The sequence below is a fragment of the Barbus barbus genome (assembly GCF_936440315.1).
Source record: "Barbus barbus genome assembly, chromosome: 44".
NCBI lineage: Eukaryota > Metazoa > Chordata > Actinopteri > Cypriniformes > Cyprinidae > Barbus > Barbus barbus.
The window spans coordinates 10,986,277-11,004,651 of record NC_136722.1 but is presented as its reverse complement, the minus strand read 5'-3'; the positions used below and the strand labels follow the sequence as shown (position 1 = coordinate 11,004,651).

The 18,375-nt window shown below is 36.5% G+C and overlaps 1 protein-coding gene across 1 annotated transcript in view; it reads left to right on the top strand.

The window, feature by feature from the left end:
* The window catches only part of LOC306862947 (potassium voltage-gated channel subfamily B member 2-like), a 113,404-nt gene that overhangs the window by 3,100 nt on the left and 91,929 nt on the right, over positions 1 to 18,375 (top strand). The window lies entirely within an intron of this gene.

Genomic DNA, 18,375 nt, shown 5'->3' with positions numbered 1-18,375 from the left:
GTATATATATATATATATATATATATATATATATATATATATGCACATTATGCGTTTATTTTTCTCACTTTATTGTCTTCCATCTTGGTATATTGGACGTTACAGTAAATGCAGTGCATTCTGGGATTGCCTTCTTCAAGAAGGCTAAACGCTATGCTTTTGGTTAAAATCATGTAACAACAGCATCTCACTAAAATGGTCTCACTATGTTTTGGAACAGAGCAGTTGTATCTGAATATTGTTATTATATTGCTCCAGCAGTAACGGAAAGATCAAAATTTATCATATTTATGCCTACTGTAAAAATGCTGTGCAAACATGTTGTCTGGCAAATTGGGTGTAATACTAATTTCAGTAACAGGGAAATAACTTTTTTTTAAGTGTAATGAGTACAGTGGGTGCAAAAAACGCGATAAGTTTTAATGCTGCAAAGGTTTTCGTCTGTGGTGGAAGAGCTTTTTTTGCCGTTATGGATCACAGACAATTGGCACCAGTTGGCAGTTAGCTGTCGTATGCAATGTGTGCAAGAGCAGCTCTGCTCGTTGAGTCAGAGTGACTATGTATGTCACATTAAAACTTATGAATATAATCATGCATAAAATGCATGGTATTTAGTGTTTGCTGAATTTTTGAATGCAATTGTTTGTGTATGTATGAAGGCCATGTTCCTTTCATCTCACACAATGCTACATCTATCCAGTTACATTAATTTAATCATTCATTGTACTTGCTCACAATGCAAAGCCATTGGTTGTATGTCCCTTGTAGCTTCTAATGTGTGCCTGTATCTATGGGCGTACAGTTCACTCTAAGTCATCCATTGGCTGGGGGGAACGCAGATGAAATTCAATCACTGATCATTTATGAGGAGTATCCAGCATAGAGCTCGGCGCAGATAAGGATTATATTTCACGTCTGAGATAGCGTATCATAAAAACATCTCCTTAAAGTATGATAAAACTACATGGATGTGAGACCTAGTGAAAATATACAGTTGTTAGCATAACCATTTTAAACATCCTGCAGTGCGTGTTTTTTTTTTTTTACCACAAATGCAGTGTCATCTGTTTTGTTGGACATTTCCTCCACCTATATGGGAATCATGGCTGATTCAATTTCAGCCTGCCTCCACCCACTTAATTTATGATACAGGCTCATGATGGAAAGAGCAGGAAGATTGTGGTAATATAGAAGGCATTGGCAGTTTCCTGCACTGGGTGTGTATTATAAGAGCTCTGACACTCTGACACTGTGGTCTGGGAACAGTGTGGTAATGCCTTGATTTTACCTCACAGGCAAGTGAGGGAGAGTCATTTGTGTTTGTCAGTGCTGTGTTAAGGCTTTCTAAACAGCATGCAAAGGCACAAAGAGAGGAAATGACATGCTTGGAGTGTATAGTGTGCGCGTGTGTTCCCAAATGTACGAACAACAGCTTGCTCATAGATCTTTGCCTTAGAGCCTCATGCAGTTTGAATGAGGGAAGCCTCTTTATATTCACAGGAAATCCCTCATATCAAAATATGTGCATGGTGCGGAGAAATCAATTTAAAGCTGGAGCATGTCATTTTTGTGTCACCAAACAGGGGCGCGTTTCCCAAAAGCATCGTTAGCTGACTATGGTCGTAAGTTCCATTAAACTCTATTGTAATGATGGAACTTCCGACCATAGTTGCTTTTGGCAAACGCACCCCAGAATGATTGTGGCAAACATGGGGGAAATTTTATTTATTTTCAGTCAGTTTGTCTTTTCAGTGTAATTGAGATGTGTTAGTTTTAATTATACTTATTTTGTAGTTTAGTGTTAGTATTTTAGGGCTGCCAAAGTTAATGTGCTAACCCAGTGATACTCAAATCTGGCTCGCGATATCCACTTTCCTGCTGAGTTTAGCTCCAACCCTGATCAAACTCATCTACCTGTGAGCATGCTTGGGTGTGTTTGATTAGGGTTAGAGTTAAAATATGCAGGAAAGAGGATCTCGCGAGCCAGATTTGAGTATACCTGTGCTAACCGGTATAATGTTCAAATGTTATATTTCTCAGTCTAGTGTTATTGTTATTTGTGAGCTGCAAGGTTGTTATTCGATGATATATGCCTTTGTTGAAGCCACCAGCCTGCATTATTTCTATTTATTTTTTAAATAATACCATGGGGAAAAAATTAAAAATTACATCAGCCAGAGAATCATGACAAGTAAATTGCGGCAAAAGAACTACTTAATGAACTACTTAAATATTTTCATATATATGCATATTTTGCAATAAACATGAAATATACTGTTTTTATAGTATGTACACAATCAAGTTTTATATTTCTTAATCATGTCTAATTTGATTGTCATTTGCAATGCTTCATGGGATAGGCCTAGTAGTTTTTACTTAAGCCGTCAAGTACACAATCTTTTGTCTTTTTATTTTTTGCTTCAAATGAAATATTGCTGGCTCTTATCTGGTTTGTTTGGGTCATGGCTTGAAACTCCTAAACAAACATTTTATTTTTTTTAATCCCTATGAAAAAAAAAAAATTTGGAAAACAAGGCTGCTGAAAGTGGATGGGCAACATTGCACTCAATAACTGTCAAACAGGTTCCCTATCTACTATTGGTCAGACAAACATACAGTTCCACCTCCAAACTGGTTGAATCAATGTTGGTCACGCCTCTTGTCTGCAAGCGGTTGGACAAACAGAAAAAGGACAAACAGAAGAAGGTTTTTTGAGGCAAATTGCTTATTTTAGTCTCATTTTGTCAGAGCAAATTACTTGTTTTTCTAGACAGAACTGATTTTAACCTGCAGAGTTCAGCTTTGGGCTACAGAACCTTTACAAAGTGAGAGAAAGAGTAGGAAAAAAATGATCTTAGGAAATGGTCCGATCTTTCCCTGGTCAGTAAAGGACCATTACACGCTCGAATCATCCTCCCACCACTGCGACACTGCTCGCACACATGCAGAGATCTCATTACATCTCCTCAGAGGAATCTCCACTAATGTGTCCAAACATTACAACACCCAGCAATCATTTACCACGCTTCCTTTGCAGTGAACACAGGTTAAAAATGGAAAAAGATATGACTGACACGTTGTTTAGGGAGTCAGATAAAAGGTAGAGTTGCATGAGTCCAGTACAGCGTTTGACTGGATTGAGAAAGAGAAAAACTGTGGTAATCTAAGTGAAACCCCAGCATGCATCACCTCCTGAATCAGTTCTTTTCAAACATTGGCCATGAATAATAAATGTTATGGTCAGTTCACACACAGGCACAGATTCACATTCACACAAACACGCACACATACAGCTTGATGTAATGTTGTGGTCTTGACTTACAGAGGTAGCATTCACAGAGTAGAGAGAATCATTTGGGACTGTTGCACCTTGACGCTATACACCTATAAATAGGCAGCTGGCTAATGCAACAGTAGCCTTAGGTGAGGGTACAACATTTTAACTCGCCAAGGGGATTGTACCAAAGGACGAAAGATATAGGATGTCCTTCACAGGACAAACCGAGAAAGACTGGTAAAAACAAAACAAGATGCATTACTCCAAATAAAAGTCATTCATCTTCATAATGAATCTCTCATTTAAAGATTAAATATAGAATTTATAAATCAAGGTGGAGATGACAGAAATGCACTTTTATGTACAGTAGTTGGGTGCTTGTGTGGCGTTATATACAGTAGGGTCATGCATCATACATTAAACCGCATTGGGTAACGTTGGGTTTTATTATAATCAGAGTTGTAAATAAACAAAGTATCTGTAAATACAGCATGCTAAGAGATGGAAGGGTACATTCCTACCAGATGCATTGCTTCAGGTGCTTTTAGTAAGTGTGTCATTGAATAATTTCACTTGCCATATAATTATCTTTCGAGGCATTCCCTGCAAGTCTAATTTTAGATATTTCTTATGTATTTTATATATTTTCAATGCCATATTCCTAGGTGATTTCATTACTTTTTTTTCAAATATTTAAATAATACATACCATATCAACATAAGGACCACTTCTAAAACATTAAATTAAGCATGCATTGAACATTTAATTCATGTAATTTATTATAAATACAATTCATTTAATATATGAATTCTTTCAATTCTATATTCAGTGATGGGGAGAAATCAAAATTTTGGACAATAAGCTTAAGCCAATAATTACTTTCATTTCGGATAACCGATAAATGACAGATATTAAAATTCTATACTTTGTGCAAATAAATAAAAAATGCTGGATGGATGGATGGATGGACACTGAAATCAATTATTTTAAATATTGCAAGTGCATTTAGGAATTACAATATTATAATATACAATATGAAAATTTTTCATTTTTTTTATTTGCTAAAGATTTTTACAGTGTTATTCAATTATTAATATTTTTAAGGTTATTTAAGGTTAACTTCTAAGTGAGTATTAGATGACAGCAAAGATAATCTACATGTACAAATTGAAAAAAAGAACAATTAAATATCCATTTATCAGCCAATACCAATCATTTAAAAAGCCAATAACCGATATTGTACCGATATATTGTGTGTCTTTATTCTATGAACATAAACGTAGGATTTTTTAGAAATGCTCTCAACATTGATATTGTATTGGTGCAATAAAAAATGGGCTAGAACTACACTTTACGTACTTCACCACTTGATAATATGAATGGAAATGAAATCATGTTGCATAATCAGGCCCAAAACTGCCTTGATTCTTCAAAATAAATAGGAATGCATAGTGAGGCCCTGAAGCTCACTCACTATTTGGTTGGTTCATAATATGTGATTTATTTATAGTCTCATATATCTCACATACACCGCAGTTCCAGTGTATCTTTGTTATTGCAGAGTAACAGCTGTGCCCTGTAGGTTTAAGTGACAGTCGCAGAATTGTAGAGCTTACTCAAATTTAAGTTAATAACCTTACTGAGTATTCAAGCTAGAAGTGTCAGTTTTACATGTTTGGCTAATGCACCTCTTGCGTTGTATTTATGCCTACGTTTCAAAAAGAATTATGAGGCTAAAATATGCCACAAATCTCCATCACACTGGAGCTCACACTCAGAGGCTGATTTAAATGAACCGGTTTGATTTAAAAGAGGGGTCTTATCTCAGTTAATGTTGTGTCTTTTAAGCAACAGTATATTTGCCAACACCGCAAATTTAGAGGATGTCTCGTAATAATGGACTGTGAATGGATTTAGTTATTTAGAAAAAAAATGTTGGTTTATCCTTTCTATTTAATGCGTGTGTGTGTGTGTGTGTGTGTGTGTGTGTATGTGTGTGTGTGTGTGTGTGTGTGTGTGTGTGTGTGTGTATGTGTGTGTGTGTTTACTGGACCAAATGTCCAAATAAATATAGTAATACCAGTAAATTTTGACCTTGTGGGGACATTTTTGGTCCCCATGAGGAAACAAGCTTCAATCATACAGAATGAAGTGTTTTGAAAATCTAAAATAGCAGAAAGTTTTGTGTTAGGGGAAGGTTTAGGTGTAGGGTTAGGGTAAGGGGATAGAAAATACAGTTTGGACAGCAGAAAAACCATTGTGGCTATGGAGAGTCCCCATAAAACATGCATGTATTTATTTGTTTACTTGTTTGTGTCTTAACAAGCAACATCTTCACATGTGTGTAAATAGGGAACTGTGGTCTGTTCCCATGAAAGTCTCAGTCAGAAATCAAAATGGTTCTTCACAATTATCAGTGGTGGAAAGAAGCAGCTGGTGGATCTAGCATTTATTACTCACCTTTTATCCGTGCAAATTGTGTTTTGTTCTAAAAAAAGCCAAACTTTTTCAGTACATGGATCTTTTGTGATGCTTCTTCCTGCTTTTGTGGAAGCTTTGATCATTGAAGTCGGACAGTACAGTAGTTTTTGCTTTCTGTCGAAGTCATTACTTTTATAAAGACAGAATTCCGGTATCATTTACCATTTTGCTTGTGTGCTTTGCGCCTGTGTGTGGTCCTGTGTGTGGCTGTGTGAATGGTGACCATCAGATGTTCAAAGAGCATTATCATGACACCAAATTGACTTTCAACACCATGCAGTCCTTAAATTAGAGGACCCCTCTGGTCCAACTGTCATTTACAAAGCAAAGACACCCTCTTCTAAACTGCGCTAGTGTAGTTATATAATACTTTCCAGAGAGACCTAATCAGCATAGGCTAACATTTAGGTGCCACGTCCTAAATCCTCTTTACGCATTCATAATCAGATAAGAACTCTTTGGATTATGGGTAACAACGGTTCCTCTGGCTTTGTATTGGTTGCAGAGCATCACGATTAAAGGGGATGTTCCAGACTTTGCCCTTTGTTTAAAATTTGATCAAAAAAGCATAGATTTCAAAGTGCTCTCTGTAATGCTTCTTAATGCTTGAGCTTTTACATTAACATTCAACTTCTGGATGTACAGTAATCCAATTTATGTGGTGCTCACATATCTATCTAATTCAATTATACTCATAAAACCTTTATTTTGTAATTATTTACTCATCCTCATGTTATTTGAAACCCCTATGATTTTTTCTTCTGTGGAACACAAGGAAATGTTTAGCAGAATGTACAGGCTGCCCTTTTTTATTCAATGGAAGTGAATGGTGACCAATGACTTCACTCGTTCTGTTCTTAACACAAAGCTACCATATGTCTTCAGAAGACTTGAAATATAGTGCACAAGTTGAATAGACCACTATTATGATGTTTTTAATGGTGCTTTTTGTCCATTTTGGAGCTTGAAAGCTCTAGTCCCCATTCATTTCTATTGTATAAAAAAGCAGCAGCATAAACTTTCTTCAAAACTTCTCATTTTGAAGAAAAAAAAGCCATATGGTATTGGAGCCATATGTGAAAGTGAGAAAATTATAACTTGATAGTTTGTGTGAACTATCACTTTAAACACTGAAGCAAAATGGCAAAACTCACAAATCTTTTTAAACAAATGTAGTAACTTTGTGCGCAAAACACTTGCATAAGAAAAAAAACCCTGAATGGCAGATTGTACAACCATGTGGTCATTTTTCATTTTGTGAAATAAACTCAGCACAGAAAAATTGCTGCAGGTCGGAGAACAAGTGATGGAAATGGCAGAGTAATTATAAAATGGTACCGGGATAATACTAACCACAATAGAGAGCAGTAGCAAATCAGTGTAAATGACATGGGGATATGATTCAGGAGGCTAAGATTATCTCAGGAGCTTAAGGCATCTGAAGCGATCCCATTTGGCCTGTACAGGACAGGTATTTAAGGACACAGCAGTGAATGTAAGGTAATGTAACTGTATTTTAAACTGGAGAAAGAGACGAAATATCACTGGGTAAAAAAGCTAGGACTTGCCTCTTCCTATTGACTTCACTCATTGATCTGCACCAATGAAATCCTTGGCATTTCTGATTTGCAGTTTTAATTATTTCACACATAACCCAGAAATCAATGGCCCCGGTAATTACAAAAGCATGGAAGTGTAAAAAACAAGAAACAAGACTTTTCACACCAAGCTCAAGACAAATATGCTTCACGCTTAGTGCTTTGTTTTAATGGCCCAGTGAGAGAGCTTGCTGGCGGGAGGCATCAGAAACGTTGGCCGGGGGTCATAACATCCCCATGAGATGCCGTGGCATTGCATAGAATGGCTTCATTTTATGTGCTGCTGTGGCTGAAGACAACACGGAGACAAGAATGTGGTGAAAGCACAGCTTTTATGTTTAATGTTGATGAAAGTCTGCCAGTAATTTGATGATTTGTCTGCCAAAAATAACTGATTTTATTATTTTATTATATTATTTTATTATTTTATTAAAATTTATTAAGCAATATGTGTCAAACTCACATCTGTACAAATGTAGATCAAAATCATGTCCGAGAGGGAGGAAACTTTTTAATTAATGGAAAAGATGACAAAAAAGTCTAGATTTTGCGTTTTGAAGTATTTGAGACAGAGAAGCACTGAATGAAGATGTCTGGTTCTTCTAAATGAGGTGATGGTCTAGTAGCTCTATTGAAGCCCTGAAGAGACATGTTTTGAATTCACTGAGTCCCTCAGTGGAGAATTTCGATCGCTGGTAAAAGTCCTGACATGCATTAAAAAACAGTGCTTTAAAAGTTCTTTATAATAAAAAAGATGTTATGTTCGACAGCCCTTTTGAAAATGTTCACAGTTGCTGTGAAATAAGACTTGACATACAGTACTCTACAACTCTTAACATCCTCACCTTCAAGGTTAAGTTCACAGCACAATATGTTTGTCAGTCCTGTTTTAGAGTGTCAAATGTGTTTAAGTTCATACATATTTTGGTTGTAAACAGATATATAAGATTTTCATACATTTAGTCCTGGTTCTAGACAGATGGATTGTCAGTCTGTGCATTAGGGTATTTTTCAGACTCTTTCTGCAGGTTGCATCGCATCACCAGTAGGTGGCAACAAGTAACATCTTTGTGAGTGAGAAATGATGACTGGCTGCATCCGAAATCGCATACTCTCTGAGTAGCTACTGCTTTTTAACAAGCGATTACTTAGCAACTTTTAAAAAAGTATGTTGCATATTGTATGAATGTGAATGTAATTCGGATGTATGGTACTACATTTGTCATGTTGTCATTGTCACGTGACCTACCAGCCACTTCACTGCCATTGACAAATCCTCGCCCATGGCCTTGTGGGATAGTAAAGTGTCAGAATCTTGTTGTAAATAGTAGTTCATCCGGTGACCTACTTTTTTATGAATACTGTAAATTTGAAAATACTTGTTTTAATACAGTTTTTACCTACTATATAGTAGGGAAGTATGCCATTCCAGACACAGCCATTGATTCATACGATGATGTGAACTGTCCATCTTAGTGCGTCATTGAATTATTCATTAAAATGATTCAATCAGAAACACTAATCCAATCAGTAGCAAAACAATTGATTCCTTATGAGTGAGTCATTGAATTGCTCACTCAACCAATTTGTTAAAAAGATGTGCACTGGCCAACTTGGAATTATTTCAGTTAGCAGAGTGAATATAAAGAGAGGAACTCGGAATATTGTTCCTTAAATCTAAATTACTCATTTTAAATTTGTGTTTATTGAACTGTTGTATCACACTTGATATCAATTGATCCTGATTACAGTTTGTCTTTTTGCCTCAACTGGATTAAATAACGTTTTGTCGGTTGTGATTTAGACTTCACACAGAATGTGTGTTTTTCCATTAATGTAAACATGCGCTAGACATATGTTTGACTATTGCACTCGCATCTTTTATAGTGACTTGCACTCTATAGAGACTGCATTCTAAAAGCGCAGCACTCAAGTTCAGAGAAGTTTCTTTTTTTTTTTTTTAAATATGCCTCTAGACCTTGCATTTTTGTCTTTGCTGCTTTTCATGTTTTTAAATGCAAAATCGCATTCTGAGTGAATGGGTGTTGTGGAAGACGGTCTTTGATATTTACTGTTACTCGCGAAAACAGAAAAGCTTGACTTTCCGTTTTTCATATTCGGTCAATGTCTATAGTTGTTTAAACAGGCCAATTCGAGAGTCACACCTGTCATTCAATACAATTGTCACGCTCAAACACTGACTGTATGAACATTGTCAAAACATGCTCTGTAGATTGAGATCCTGTCAGACAAACTTCTGTCCTTTTATCTTTTGTATGATCTAACACATCACGACCAAATTTCATTCTGTAACTCCCCCTGAGCTGTGTTTTCTCGAGGTGTGGGAAGATGTGAAATCTTGCGCATCCCGTCATCTTTCAGGCATGAGAAGACACGGTGGCATATTGGCACCTGATGCAGCACTTCTATATTTGGCCGGTAGTCAATCATGTTTGCGATGCTGTATGTGTTCCTCCAGGTGTCCCTGCTGTGATGGGCCACCTGCTGCTGGTCATTGTCAGGGGGCAGAAGGTGTGTCATGACCACATCCTTCACAAACACTCACAGTGGGAGTGGCGCAGATGATTGATGAACTAATTGTCTCGGTAAAACATCATGTTAGATGTCAGTAACAGCCCTCGGGTTGTTTCTGTCCTTGCTAGCAAAATAGACAAAACAGCTGAAACGGAAGTGAGAGGGTAGGAAAAGAAGGAATAATAATTAACTAAATTTTTCACCCCTCTCTGTGAAGAAAGCCCAGTGTTTTCAGTGTTGCCATGGAGATCTGCAAGGGTTTGGTGCACGGGCGTGAGTCTTAAACGAATGACTGAGCACAATTCCACTTACCAGCTTGGAATAAAAAGACCATCGTTTAGAGCAATAATGTGCATTAAACAAAAAGGAACAGGAAGAATGTGACAAATTTTACTTTTATCCTTGCTTATACCATATTTATTTAAGAAAGGGAATTTCTTTATAATTTCTAATAATATAGCTTGTTTTTTAATGCTGGAATAAAATTTGGTTACCGAGCCAACAAAACAATGCTTGAACAGTGTCTGTAGCCTGTTTGTTATTAAAATGATTAAAAGAAGATTTTAGAAAGCTCAGGTGTAGATGTGGGAAGTTTTTGATATGCATTACCTTAAATATTTTTTTTCCATTTGTAAACCGAAGATTTGATTTGAAATGAGGAAAATGTGTAAAAACTGTTAAGAGTTACATTTATATACAAAAATGTCAGCTTTGGTTGCTATAAATTTACTATTAATTTTGTAATTTTGGTTTAACTTTTAGATTAACTTTGTCTATGCCTTTTGTCTATGTTGCGATACGGGCGTCCCAAGTTCAAACCCCCCCCTCTCTCCCACTTTTGCTTCCTGTCACTTCTACACTGTCCTATACTACTAAAAAGTCAACAACAACAACAACACCCCCCCCCCCCCCCCCCCCCCCAAAAAAAAAAAATTTGTAAATACATTTTCTTTTTTTTTCTTTTTTTGAAGTGACATACTGCCAAGTATGGTGACCCATACTCGGAATTCGTGCTCTGCATTTAACCCATCCATAGTGCACACACACAGCAGTGAACACACACACACACACCGTGAACACACACCCGGAGCAGTGGGCAGCCATTTATGCTGCGGCGCCCGGGGAGCAGTTGGGGGTTCGGTGCCTTGCTCAAGGGCACCTCAGTCGTGGTATTGAGGGTGGAGAGAGCGCTGGACATTCACTCCCCCCACCTACAATCCCTGCCGGCCCGAGACTCGCACCCGCAACCTTTGGATTACGAATCCGACTCTCTAACCATTAGTCCAGGACTTCCCCACAATTAATTATTAATTATTCATTAATTATAAGGAAATTCATTTGCTGATTTTTTTTTTTTTTTTTTTACTGTATTTTACATTAAAATTACACACATTGTCTAGTTAAGAAAATATTAATGATAAGATTTTAGAATTAAGATCATTTTTCAGGTAACATTTTGTAAATATAATTTGAACCTAATTGTAAGGTTTTTGTTCCAAATAAGAAACTTTTTTGAGTAAAATGACATGTATTATATCAGTATAAAAATAAGTTTTCATTGCATAGGGTGAAGAAACTTATAACACAATGGATTTTACAGTAGCATTCCTATGCTCTTTCCTATTGATATTATAAAAAAAATTTAAACAGAGTATTTTCTGTAATCTCTTATCGTATTCATCTCTGTGATAGTCCAAACGGGTGCGTGAGAGAATGAGAACAGATGATGTTACCCAGCAGCCCCCTCAGACGTACTTGCATGCGCTTCTTGTTTTCTTGGCACCTACACTGCCCCATCCACTCTGTAACCGACCCATCTGCCAAGTAGAAACCGTGGTCGAGGAAAATAATTGTTATGCAAAACATTTAAGGAGAGAGGGACATGTTCCAATTCTGTTTAAACAGTAAAGAAAATTATTTTAAAGAATGAAAGAAAAAAATAATTATCAGGCATAGTAAACAGCCCGCATGGGAAATTCAGAAATGAGGAGAGGTGAAACTGTGCCAAAAGTTGGACAAGGCGTGATTGCAGGGTGGGGCGAGAGACAATGAGAGAAAGTAGAGGAGCGAGAGGTGTGTTATCAACCTTATAGAGTGTTACACCAAGCGGCACAAGCCACTGTGGTCCAATGCCAATTATATGTCCACACAGTTTATTTAGTGTGTGCCTGTAGACACAGCGCTGTTACTCTCCTGGGCCTTCACTCCTGCTGTGCCCTCAAAAACCTACGCCCTGATCCGGTCCGTGATGCGTCCGGCCTTAATGAGCTTAAAGTCAAGGGTCTTGGTCTTGGACCTGACAGAGAGTGACAGAGTCCCTCCCAGTGTCAAAACACCATAACCTCTGCTTAACCGACCTTATAATGCATTTTCAGCGTCTGAGGGTCATCGTAAATGTGGAGTAAATAACACAAGGATGCAGTATCTGTGTGCTGGGGACGCTTGATGAGCAAAGGTAAACTTGTTCCATCTGACTGCTCTTCCTCTGTCCTTCCTTGTTTGTCTTGTAAGTCTCCACCCACACGCTCAGAGCTGCAGGTGCTATTTTTCCACACAGGATTTGGCACCGTAGTAGGCTATTTGTCTAAATTCAGTGACTGCTGGAATTTTGCCTTCCTTATTTGTTTGACATCGTGATAAAGCAGTGCTGGATCAGCAAGGACCAAGGGGCTCATATAGACCCCCAAATCACTAAATGACAAAATTTGAAAGCATTATAGTCATGTAGATAATAAAATTCTGAAAAGTTGTATCATATTATCTTGTGCGCAATGCATTTAACTGGTGAATACCAAAGGATTTCATGTAATGTTTCCTAGTTTGATGAAGCAGCACATCTTCATTCAAGTTTTTTTTCTTTCTATATATCGTAAACAAAACTGAAAGGGTTTTTCAATAACAGTTCAAATTTTTGTCCGAGATTAATTCCGTTTTGATTCACACATATTTATGTATACTCTCAATGATAATGCAGATAATAGCTAGCTTTAAAAATGTGGAAGTCAAATCTCTCATTTTCCGTGACTATCATTATTTCAGTATTTGTTTATTCACATTTACATGAGTCAGTTTCAAATGGCATTTTCTTTCAATCTGGGCTGCAAACCAGCCTGAACAGTTGGCATGTTCTGAAAATGACCTTGATATACACATTCTCCTTGTCACTCAGACAGCTATTAGTCGCTAACTCAGACTAAAGAAAAGAATTTCACATTTACAATGCACTGATATGTCATTTTCATCTTATATAAACACAATATTTTTTCACCATTTGAGGAATGAATGGTGAAAAATGCTATTGTTAAAGCAGGATTTCAATCATATACACTGATGATTGACTTACTGGAATATGAGAAACTTTATACTTTAGCTAAGATGCATAAAATAGATCATAGGTTACAGTAAAGACATTTATAATATTACAAAAGACTTCTATTCATCAAAGAATCCTGAAAAAAAAATATTATGGTTTCCTCAAATGGTTTCATTACTAATAATACAAAATTTTTCATGAGCACCAAATTGGTGTACTGTATTAGACTGATTTCAGAAGGATCATGTGACACTGAAGACTGGAGTAATGATGCTGAAACTTCTGCTTTGCCTTCATAGGAATAAATTAACATGGAAAATGGTCATATTTAATTAAATATAATATTTCATATTATTACTGTTAGGGATGTTCATTTTGGTTATTTCTCCAAACCGACAACCGACGCTCGTTAACCGATTATTAACCGACAAGATTATTTTAAATTAGAACTGAATTAAATTAGAAAGGATAAGTGTCTGTGACCCGTTAAAAATACTAACATTTGTTTGACAAGCACAAAAAGCAGCAAACAACAGAACATGAGGCCTAAATAGGCCTATACAAAAAATATATTTTTACTTAATAAATTAAGAAAACGAAAGAAAAAACTGTGCAAAAAGTAGCCCAGTATGCAGAGTTTCGGTTCATTTTTGTGCTGCGCGAAAGGAAACGGCAGAAAGCGGCATCCTATTTTTCTTTAGGCCTATTTTACAAAATCACAAAGATTTGTTTTTATTGTGAATGTACACAAATAAAAGCAAACCTTTTACAATTCCGATTATCTTTATGGCTAAAAGGAGTAGTTGCTTTCACTGTTAGAAGGACAAAATTCAAGTGATTGCACTGGCAGTGAAACACTGCTCAGTTTAAATATGTAGTAAACTGTACCGCTGTGATGTTATGCAAAACATTTTATTTTACGTGGATATTGGAACGCGAGTGAAGTACATAATAAATAATATTTTGGCATACATTTGATTTTGTGTCGAATGAGAGACCCAATGTTGGTTTCAGTTTCGTTTTAGCCTAAATGAATTAGTTTTGGCTTGTCTATATAGCTATAGCTTCTAATATTTTTTATTCTTGTTTCTTTTCTGTTTTCTTTTTCTCCAGGCATTGCGTATTTTGACCATGCAGCAAACCTTTTAAAATATTTTGATTAAATTACAGGAAAAAAAATAAAATGTATGTATTTTTTAACTGTTTAACTGATTATATTAATCGATCAAAATGTTTACTGTCAGTAAGCGTTTAACCGTTTAAAATGAACATTCCTAATTACTGTTTTTTGATCAAATACTCTAAATACAGCCTTGGCAAGCAAAAGAGACTTCATTCATAAACATGAAAAAAATCTTATTGACCCCAAACTTTTGACTGGCAGTCTATGAGTGGAGGTACATAATGGAGATTGAGATTGAGTTGGGGTCCGAACAGGTTTTGTGGATGGAGCCCCCCTGAGTAATCCTCTTTTGTGGTATTACCAAGTCTTAGTGCAAATAATTCTGCTGCCCTTCTGGGTCAATGTCCCACATTGTTTATCCTGGTCTGGTCAGTCCATCTGTCTGTCACAGAGATCATGAGTTGATGGTGGCAGTTAATCAATTACTGGTTTTCATGTATCAAATGAAATCTATGAGACTTTTCTTGTCCGTGTCCCAAGGAAAACCTTAAGAGGGTAATGAGACTGTATTACCGTGAGACTACATGTTCCCTGAGTTGGCCTTTTATTCCATGTGTCTTAAGGATAAGCTGCAGAAGGAACACGGAGACCTGAGCACAGCTGGGTTCATAAGGTTTAAAAAGAAGATACAGGCTCAGGCCTAAAACATAGTGAGCTGCCTACATAAACAGCATTTTTAGACATAAGTGTGCTCTTATTTGTCTTAAACTGTTGGTAGTAAATTATATGCCATTTTGAGTCTACAATATGGATAAAGCATTCCCACTATGCACTATAAATGAAGATGTTGTGGGTAATCATTTTAGGTTAGCCTATCCAACAAGCTAAGCTAAATATTTACAAATTTGGATGGAGCTAAGGAAAACATACATGTTTATTCAAGTCCCAGATTTTTAAGGATGACACATTTTACCCAGCATTCATGTGCGCTGCATATTCATGTACTTATTGATTTTGTAACTTTGCCAGCTACATGCTAATGTGAGAATTAGCTTTGTGCATTATCTCTCTGCAAGGGCATTATTTGTGAGAGTGCCTGTTAATGAAGTTGCCGACTATGAGAAGTGTCTCAAACTAGGCGTAATGTTCCATTTAGGTTAGCTTAATGTATATGTAGACAGCTGCCTATATAGGAAGTAGACAGCAAGTGGCATTGGGCATTGGGTTTGTAGACAGAACCATTGTAACTATATGAGGTTTCTGAATAGTTTTGGAGTGCAAGAAATGCCTCATGGTTTTTCGTGCCCAACATGTAAAAGCCATTATTTCAAAGATAGCGAAACTCTGTCGGGTGATAAAGGAACAACAAGCCTTCATTGCTTGCTTATAATGGTTGTGTGCTTCTTTTGTGGTAGACAACTGTAAATTTGTTTGTTATTATCATTTATATTTAAGCTTTCTGAAGTAGTTTCTCTATTTTCATTTAACAATGCTTTATATTAGCTTTCATAATATTTTTGAGAACAATTGTGACAAGAGGGACGTCTGAAGAGGCTTTTTTCTCATATTTAGGACAACTTGGGTTGTGTACTTTTCCCAGAGTAGATCACTCTGTGCTGTTTTCCAGATGTGTTTTGGCCATAGAAATGCGTTAGTCACTGCTGTAAAGTGCCATAACTGGCGGATGTTTTCCAGATTAATAATCAGATTCATTGTTGATTATTTTCATTATTGATTTTTACAAGTTTAGTTGTAAAGTTGTAAGTTGTATATATATGTGCTTATAGTTGTATAGTTGTAAGCCCTTCTTTCTTGTGTTTGATATTTCAACATATAATCATTATTTGTTTAGTCCAGCGAAGCCATCAGTGTGGATCTGTCAGCGTTTATATGTTCCATTGAAAGCATCTGAGCACTTTAAACTGAAATATTGATGGGAACGACATTCACTACAAAGCAACAGAGTGCTGTGCGACAGAATTTGAAGTTTATGAACAAAAATGGAAAAAAGAGAATATCAAACCAAAAGCGGAGGAGTACTTTCAAAGAGAAATGTTCAGACCACATTGACAACGGTTGGCAGTGAATGACTCCGGTGGTCAGTCTGTTGGGTTGCTTTCAGGACACATTAAGTCCCTGTAAGCCCATGTTTAACTCTCTGAAGGATTCCTGTAATAAGGTAATTGGTCACAATAGATGGTAGAGTGCTGTCAGCTTTATAAATCAGGAGATCGTCCCTCTGTACTGGGATAAAAAAATTGCCGGCCAGTGTTGTATGGATGTGATCCAATATTTGTCAGAGGTTTATCCTGTCTGTAGTCAATGGTGATGAATTATGGGAAGTTAAAAGCCTCCCAGACCGTGCCGGGTAAGTTTAAGCACTTTTGGATTTGAAGGTCATGGTTTTGATCCCTGTGCCTGATTGACTCAGATCTAAGCCTGCCATGAGGACGCCACAAGGACCAGAAATCTTCTGCTGATTGAGCAAAAACTGTCTTCCTCTCAAAGAATGTTTGAAAGCAAAAGCACATGTTTATGTGTATGTGTATGACTATGTCATATTGGTTATTGGTCAATATTGGAGTTTTTTTTTACTTTTTTGTTGCAACTGATAGTCAACTGATTTGGTTGATATTTAATTGTGAATGCTTTATTTTTACATGTAGAATACCTTTGCCAAGTGTTATTTTAGAATTTATTATATGCTATTTTAGTATTTATTATTTTAATGGGTCCCACTTTATTTTAGGTGGCCTTAACTACTATGTACTTACATTTAAATAAATAATTTGGTACAATGCACTTATTGTGTATAATTGTTCTTATATTGCACTTAAAATTTAAAAACACCTTTATGTAATTACATCTGTAATTAATTTCTGTAATTACATTTATAGTTACACTGTTGACCCATTCCTTTCACTTTTAACCCACTCATACCACCAAATGTATCCCTAACCTTACCCGATTACACCTCAATAGCAGCAAAAGTGTTTTGCAATACAATATGAATACAATAAGCACATTGTACTATATCCCACAAAGCACTGCAGCGCTGCCCTCTGAAGTAATGTGGTGACAAACCCAAGACTCTCCAAGGAGTACTGACACGCTGCTGAATATTGTACAGTGTCATGTTGTCAAACGTTCACAAAGAAATATGCAAGATGAAACGATTGTCGGTGATGCCTGTATGCTGTGATAGCTGTTTCAGGTAAATCGTCTGTCCTACCATCTCAGTGAGTCTGCTGCCTGGCCTTCAACTACTTCTAGGGAAAAATGATCCAAACGGTCGTGTTTTCAGGAAAGAGATTAGCGTCTGAAGAGCATTTTGTGAAATGGTGTGCGTGTTTGGTGGTTGAGTACCTCAGGTGTCTCTCTTCACCTTACTGAACTCTGAGTGTCAGGCTTCCTTCTCATGAGTGCAAGTCACTCAACTCCATCTGACGCCACCTTTTAAGACGTCTTAAGCAAATGAGGCAATGAGTGGCATGCCTGTGGTAATCCTTCTGTTTTAAGATCAGATTCCACTGCAATAAGTCAGAATTAGACTGCAGTAGTAGACGCAATAGATCATATTTGTTTATCATTTATTATGAAAAAAGAAATATAATTGAATTGAAGATCACATAGATGGAGTGTAACGCTGACTGGAATAAATTTTTTATTTTTGGCACAGAGGTGTAACCAAAAAGCAGACACAGGAATATTAAATTATATTAAACTATACACAGGATTAATAATTAATATTAGTAAGCTGGAATATTAAGTAATGTCTATGGTCTCATGTTATTCTGGTATGGTATTCTGGTACTACACAAAAATGACTATAGCATACTACAGTATACCATCATTTTACTAATTTCAATTCTTGACCCCACAAGACAAAGTGTTGCAATTTAGCAAACATATGTACGTACATATGCCATTAATTACAAAGTGTATTTATTATATGTATTTATGGTGGAGTTTATTTATCACTCAAGTAGAAGTTTTGGGTTGGTATGATTTTTAATGTTTTTGAAAGAAGTTGGTTATGCTCACCAAG